This window comes from Tasmannia lanceolata, unplaced genomic scaffold, assembly GCF_043159265.1.
Source record: "Tasmannia lanceolata isolate RefF3 unplaced genomic scaffold, GAP_Taslan_0.1 ptg000008l, whole genome shotgun sequence".
Classification (NCBI taxonomy): domain Eukaryota; kingdom Viridiplantae; phylum Streptophyta; class Magnoliopsida; order Canellales; family Winteraceae; genus Tasmannia; species Tasmannia lanceolata.
In genome coordinates this window covers 21,046,054-21,054,160 of record NW_027518685.1, presented here as the reverse complement: position 1 = coordinate 21,054,160, position 8,107 = coordinate 21,046,054, and the positions used below count along the sequence as shown (strand labels likewise).

Genomic DNA, 8,107 nt, shown 5'->3' with positions numbered 1-8,107 from the left:
AATCTGTGCGTAGGTCACAGAGAGAGAGGAGGTCAGCCATCTCTGATGACTATGTTGTCTATCTAAACGAGTGTGACTACGACGGTGAAATGGATGATGATCCACTTTCATTTGGTCAGGCCATAAATAACGACCGATCAGCTCAGTGGCTTGAAGCCATGAATGATGAGTTGCTCTCGATGAAAAAGAACCGTGTCTGGGAACTCACCGAGTTACCTAAAGGGGTCAAGCCTGTAGGCTGTAAATGGGTCTTCAAGACCAAAAGAGACTCTAAGGGCGGTATTGAAAGATATAAGGCCAGACTAGTCGCTAAGGGGTTCACTCAGAAAGAGGGAATAGACTTCAAAGAGACTTTCTCTCCAGTATCAAGGAAAGACTCTTTGAGGATAGTCATGGCTTTGGTAACTCATTATAACTTAGAGTTACACCAGATGGATGTGAAGACTGCTTTTTTAAATGGTGATCTTCATGAAGATGTCTATATGATTCAGCCTGAAGGTTTTAAGGCTGAGAGCGAAGAGCACCTAAGCTGTAGGCTTAAAAAGTCTATTTACGGACTTAAGTAGGCTTCTAGGCAGTGGTATCTGAAATTTCATGAGGTAGTGTCTAGTTTTGGGTTCAAGGAAAATGCTGTAGATCAATGCATATATCTTAAGGTTAGTGGGAGTCGATTCATCATCCTAGTGTTATATGTTGATGATATACTACTTGCCAGTAGTAACCTAGGCATGCTGAAAGAAACAAAACAATTCCTCTCAAGGAATTTTGATATGAAAGATCTTGGTGAAGCTTCCTATGTTATAGGAATAGAGATTCATCGAGATAGGACTCGAGGATTGCTGGGATTGTCTCAGAAGACCTATATAGAAAAAGTCCTTAAGAGATTCAGCATGGAGAAGTGCTCCCCTAGTCTTGCCCCTATAGTTAAGGGTGATGTATTCAGTCAGTTACAATGTCCCAGGAACGCACTGGAACGGGATGAGATGAGACATATTCCTTATGCTTCCGCTGTTGGTAGTCTCATGTATGCTCAGGTCTGTACCCGTCCAGATATTTCATTTGCAGTTGGCATGCTTGGTAGATACCAAAGTGACCCAGGTCTGGATCACTGGAAGGCAGCCAAAAAGGTTATGCGTTACCTGCGAGGGACTTCAGATTACATGCTCACATTTAGGAGATCGGATAGCCTTGAGGTGATTGGCTATTCTGATTCCGACTTCGCTGGTTGTCGGGACACCCATCGGTCCACTTCTGGTTATATTTTTATGCTTTCAGGAGGACCTATTTCTTGGAGAAGCGTCAAGCAGAGAATGATGGCTTCATCCACTATGGAGGCAGAGTTTATTTCATGTTCGGAGGCTTCGGCTCATGCCTTATGGCTGCGAAATTTTCTTTCAGGGCTTAATTTGATTGATTCTATTGAGAGGCCGCTGAAACTTCTCTGTGATAATTCCGCTGCGGTTTTCTTTTCCAAGAACAACAAGTCTGGAGACGGCTCGAAGCATATAGATTTAAAGTATCTTGTTCTGAGGGAAAGAGTTCAGAATCAGCATGTATCTGTGGAATACATAAGCACCGCACTTATGTTGGCGGATCCCTTCACTAAAGGCTTGTCACCAAAGCTCTTCAGAGAGCATGTAGCGCGCATGGGATTGGTTGACACTTTTGATAGCCTATGATAGTGGGAGTCCGCATTTGGTATTGAGATACACTATTGTGATCACATTATAATTTATGATTCTGATATATATGATTATTTTCTACCGCTCCATTTCGTGCACATTTTGTAAATGGATTGTTAATAAGAGGTAGAATGTGTCTGTATGACTGTTTTGGACCATGTTTACATCTTATGCATGTATGCTTTTACATTCCTATTAGTAAGAATTACTAATAATATAATCATGGGGTAGGCTATTGGGTAGAGTTGGTGACCCAATGGTTACATGGTTTATTGTTGGTAGTTTTTGCTAAACGGAATGTTGGTTTATTATCTAACTAATTCAAAGTTATGATCCTTATGTTTGGCTCAAAGATCTTGCTAGCCAAGTGGGAGAATGTTAGGAAATAATCCTAACGGTGGATGTGGCTTTTGCAAGATCGATGGTCAAGATCATTTGGTTAGTTAATTGGTTTTGTGAAAAGTCATTAATGAAAAGACTTTATGTGAAAAGGTATGAAAGTAAAGAGACGTTTGGGGAGAGGGATGGGCGTGATGAGGAGTCACATCTCTTCCCACAAACGCTTATAAAAGGGAACTCTTGGGTCCTATTTGCACACAACAAATTCGTTTTTAATCTTTGAGAATCCACGCTTGAAGAGAAAGAAACCGGTTCCATCACCGACGGTTGTGTAGCGAAGAGAAACTCAGAGAGAAAGAAAAACCCAATTCATGGCTTCCGGTATGTTTTATTTTTCATTTCAATTCAATCCCTATTGTTCTGTAATTTTCTCAATGTTGAATCGCCAAGATCTGTTGCCTCTTACAGGAACTCCTCACTTGGACGAAACATCGAAGCCAAAGTCAGAATCTCATTTGAAGATTAAATTGAGCTGAGGCAACATTTTAAGAATTGCCCGAGATTGAAGACTCATGAGAGTAATTTTCATTTTGAAGATTGTATATAGTATCTCATTGAAATTTCAAGTAGATAGCATTAAGAGAGGATAAATTAACTAAATGGACTAAATTGGATGAGTGGACTGAAGCTAGGATGGCCAAGGTGGTCCCAAACATATTTGGATCCATATGGCACTACACGAATTATGACTTTTCTCTAAGTAATTTTACATTTTGTTGAAAAAAAAAAATCCAACCCGAAGCAATGCATTGATAACTGCACTACCATATTTTCATACCGACACTACTCACTTTGTTTTACACTTTTCTTATTGGATTTGTGCGGCATCTTGGGTACTATCATGGCTGTGGAAAGTTAATTTAAAAGTATAGTAAAACTACATCACTAGTGCTATTATCAAAATATGGTTAGTGCAGATATCAGTTCCCTAAAAAATTGGTATAATGCATACCTATATCACTCTGTCATTTACAATAATATAAGGAGACTGACATCGGCAACATGATGCTTTGTTGCTTTGTTAATAAGAAATCCCTTTAACTGGCAGTCAAAAGGCTGTTACGATTCCTACAAAGGGAAGTGTAAGATAGAGTGTGGAGTCCCATTATCAAGACATGGTCGTGCGGAAATCAGTTGCCTAAAACAAATAAGGCAAATTGATTTGATGAAAAATGCCTAAATTCATGTACCGGTCCCAGCTGTAGACACAATGTAGCATATATTAGAGACGGGCCCACTCACTACACCAATCACATCTATCTAGCAAAGGCAATTCTGGCAAGAAACAAGTTAGTAAAAGTTCGAGTTTATTACTGTATTGATTCAAAAAATGTAGTAAAAGAAAAAACAAAAACACAATACAGTGGGTTTAAAATCTTTTCACTTACAATATATAGTGGGGCAAAAAAAAAACACACACGTTTAATATGTTTAAAATGCATTTTAAAGGTGTTTAAAACATTGTAGAAGTTTTAACGGAGTAGTAAACGGAAAGCCTGTAAAACACATTCTTTTACTATTACAAGGTTGGTGGATATTCAAAGATATATTGATCAATTTTAAAGCAATTGATCCTGGCTGATTGATCAAATTACTTGTGGATAAACGATTGATTAAGGCTACTGATGGTGGCACTATCATCCTTTGATAATTGCAAAAACTCGGCTTCTCTTTCTTTAACTGCCTTTTAGAGCTTTTTTGGAACTGTATTCAACTTTGACATCTGTTTAAATAGTAAAAGAAAAGATGAGTTACTGCAATCATCAAAATATGGCAGTGCCAATATCAGTAGCCTTCATTTAATGGGAATTTTTAGTTGTAAATCATCTATCTTATGACTCTGCATGCTTAAGATTGTGAAAATGTATTCTCCTGCACCATTAATCGATCCAAATTTTTGTGGGCCCCTTACACAATGTTGCTCTGATCCTCTGCCACTTGAATCACCCGATCAGATCAACGGCTTGGATAACAACCATGCACTGATGTAACTTAGGCATTTTTGGAATGATGGAATTTTTTGAAAAGTTTGGGAAGGAAAAAATTTTCTACAGTCTCTAACTGATTTTTTACACATTAAAAAAAAACTAGCTTGAAACAACCCTAATCTATTTTTACTTAGAGGGAGCTTCAATTTATGATAATGACACTCTAAATTAAGGGATTTGCTAGGGACTTTCACAGAAAGGCATTTCACGGCTGGCTGTTGCATGAGAGATCAGCCACCTTACATGAATAAGACAAAATCTGCTTAAAGTGAGCCTAGGTGGCTGCTCTCTCAAGCAACAACCAGCTGTGAAATGCCTTTCTACGAAAGTCCCTAACAAATCCCTTTAAAATTTTCGGAAGAAAAAAATTTTCTAAGTAAAAATATTTTTCTTGGAATCCAAACAAAGCCACCATAGTGGATCCGCGACTAGTAGTAATCTAATCATTAACAAGTTTTTTTTATGCTAAGAGGGGTAAAATCGTAATTCAACAAGAGACAAGATAACCGTCTCCCTGGAAAAAAGAAAGCCGGCTAAGCCTTTTTTTTATTCCAAAGGAATGGCTCGGGCGAGTTTGATCTGACACGTGGCATAAAAAGACAAATACTCCTCGTTCTCGTAGCCCCAAAAAATAAAAAACGAAATATAAATAAACGAAAAAGAAGACAGAGAAGAAAAAGCCATTTCATTCCCTTCCCTCGACGCGCAAAAGAAAGAAAGAAAGACTGAAAAAAAGAAGTTAAAACCATGTAGAGAAGAACAAAACCCTATTCTCCGATCAAAAACAAACAAAAAAAAAAATTGAGAAAAAATGGCGACATTTCAGAAATTCAAACTCCTCGCGACTCAATGTGCCGTTGCTGCAAGTCCTTCTAGAAGCCCTAATACCAGCCCGGGATTCCAGCTCCGCCGCCGGAAAACCACCTTACGGAGGCTTCTCAGCCGTTCAGGAAGTCGCCGATTTCCTCGCCGAGGAGAATCGCCAGTCGTGGATCCAGATCGGCAAAGGATTGATCCCAATCCAGGCGAGAAGAAGAGACTTCTTAGCAACAAATTGAAGGATCTGTTCGTCTCCTCGCCGCCTTTCGAAGCCAAAACCGGCGAGGGAAACGGCGTGAGGTTTACACCGTCGGTGATTAATCGTGCCGGATTTCTTAATTTCCGGCCGGCAACGGCGGGATTCCGGCACCGGTTGATTAAGAGGGCTTGGCGACCCATGCTGGTAACGATTCCGGAGTAGTGGAGAGAGAAACAGGGGAGAGATAGGTACGGATAATGCGATATTTTTGTACGTTAATGTATTTTTGGGGGTTTCGCCTTTGGAAATTGAAATCTCAGGTGCTCTGTATCGTTAAATCCTTTCTGATTCTGAATGATTTTTTTTCTGGCAGGTGCTAACATGAGCCAGTAAATGCTAACGTGCGCCGGATGCACTTGTTGTTTGTTTAACTTATACTGGAGCCAATATTTCTCTCCCACACACCCAATTTGGCATCTGAGAAATGTTTAGATGAGAACTCTTTGTGGTGATTGTGAACAATCCGCTTGAGGGATTTTTTTTTTTTTTTTTTTGGGAGAAAAATAATAGAAAGTTCTGAATTTTATATAATTTTAGCATACAGTCAAATAGTTGCTGCTTATAATGGGAAAATTTTACCAACTTGAAATTCCTTTGCTAATATTCTCCGGAGCTGTGTGTGATTCTTGTGGCTTACGTTAGCAAAATTCATGTGGATGAGTGTTTCACACATTTGGAATTTTGAGACTAGCTGGGCTTTAAGTGATTCGCCTTTGATTACAGTTGACAGACTGTTAGGGTGCCTCGGTCGTATCTGCCAATTCAACGCCAACAGACCGGCACCTCGGCCTGGCTTACATCATTCTTAAACTGTGCCGGTAGGTCTTGTGTCCCTTGTCTTTCTACTCAACAGGGCTCTCTATTGGTGAGAGCCTATGTTCTTAGTCGGCGAAGCCTCACAGTAAGAGTAGAAACCCACCAATCCATGGGAGGGAAGGGACTTCTAGGTAGGAATCCATTACAAACCTTGGAAAAGAGGAGTGGTCCGGATTCAGGGTACGTATCTCATGAAAAGGATGATCCCGACCATTAGATGAATTGAATATGCCGATTGAATGGTCCAGCCCTACTACAATATATCCATTTACATCCTTAGAATGTCTATAACCCATTCATGCCTTCCTCTTAAAATACCTCCACTCATTATAAAACAAATCTTCTTCTCATCTCACGTGAATCTCCCATCATGAAAACTACTAAATTTTAACTTCACTTAATTTAGACACTGGTGTAAAAGTTAAAGCTGCAATTGCTTGAAATAGGACATGTGGGTCTTTGGTAATTAATACAATATATGGATGTCAGTTTCGACATTTGGACATGCATACAACCAATCTGCACTTTCTTCTCAATAAATCATATGCAGCTGCAAGCCATGTTTCTCTGAACACTTTATCAGACACTCCTGCAAACAGTACACAACAACATTAATAACTAAGCTTCAAATAAAAGCAAGATCCAACATGGAACGGTAGCCAAGCATTCTCAAAATCCGAAACCGCTAGATCTCAAAATAATTCAGTGTTTTCATTAGTGAAAGTTACACTGATGTATTGACATGTGTGTGCGTATTTAAAAATATACTTGGAAATTGAAATACACACACAGATGGAATTTAAAAGCCCAAAACAATACCTCTAAAAGCCCAAAACAGTGTTTCCATGACGAAAGGCATTGCAAAGTTTCTTCACATGCAAGTGCTTTGTAGCACACTGCACACATCCACTACTCTTTTTCTCAATATTGCAGGGTCTTGGGAGTACTATCGTCAGGGTCAAAGAAACAACTTCCACATTAGCAATTCATTAACATCCTGAATAAACCCAAATACCATTATCTTGAGGAAAAAATTAGAGCAGTTACAGGAAAAGCATTACAAGAAATAAACCATTAAATTAATCAAATTTCCATCTCAAATATAATCAGAATTAATTAAAGACAGATAAAAGAAAAGAAAAGCCCTAGAAAATATAATCAAAATCCGCAGAGGAACAAAAAAAGGAATAAAACGAACCTGGACATGCAATGGAGAGAAGGCAATGGCAAAATTGATCAAAAAAATGCTGGAATGCGGAAGGGCATGGCATGAGTGATTGAAGATGGAGGGAGAAAGATAGAAGGACAGCAAAAATCGTGGAAAATATGACTGTGGCGATCTAAATTTGTGGGTTTTGTGCAGGCTATGGTAAGAGGGATGGATAAGTTTGACATTCTTGAGAGAGAGAGAGAGAGAGAGAGAGAGAGAGAGAGAGAGAGAGAGCTTCCATATTTGGGTTTTGGGTTCGAAACGTCTTTTGCGTATCGGGAGAGTGGAGAAATTATATTAGCCAAAAATGTAAAAATAAATTGTGTAAATGAAAGATCGTTTACTGCGTGTTTGGCGTACCGTTTAAAACATCGTTTGGCGTTTGAAACATCGTTTTGGGGCCAAACGGCTGTTTGGGAGTGTTTGGGTGCGCAGCCACCGTTTGAAACGCCGTTTGAAACACCGTTTTGAACCCTCAAAACGGTGTTTTGCAAACGGAGGGGGGGAGGTCCGTTTGCAAAACGCCGTTTTGAACGGAGTTTTTTGGTGTGGGTTTTTACAAGTTTGCCCTCACCAAAACCCTTTTTTACGTATATGTGCGCAATTTTATGCGTCACATCAAATACCAAAAAAGTGGGGGTGTTAATATCATTCTTGAGGACACAAATTTATTAAATTGTTAATATTTAATTCAAAACAAGGGGCTGCTGATATCATTATATGATCTTTTAATTTTGATTTTCTAAAGACAAAAGAATTAAAAGAAACCCTAGTTTCTTACTTTCTTCATCTACTTTGCAAAATTGCAAACCCTCTCACGCCTCACTGCCTCAGCGCCTCCACTCGTCCGTCAAATCCGGCAAATCCGGCTGTTGAGAAGAAGAAAGAGAAGAACCCCAAAGGTATAGCCATTTATTTTTTTGGCAATGATGTT

General features: G+C 39.2%; 1 long non-coding RNA gene across 1 annotated transcript; it reads right to left on the bottom strand.

The window, feature by feature from the left end:
• Positions 1-4,787: 4,787 nt before the first annotated feature.
• LOC143883414 (uncharacterized) lies at positions 4,788-7,505 on the bottom strand. Its single transcript, XR_013252379.1, has 3 exons — positions 7,162-7,505; positions 6,783-6,960; positions 4,788-6,552 (listed from the first exon to the last, which is right to left on the bottom strand). It is a non-coding gene; the product is annotated as an uncharacterized LOC143883414 (long non-coding RNA).
• Positions 7,506-8,107: the final 602 nt, after the last annotated feature.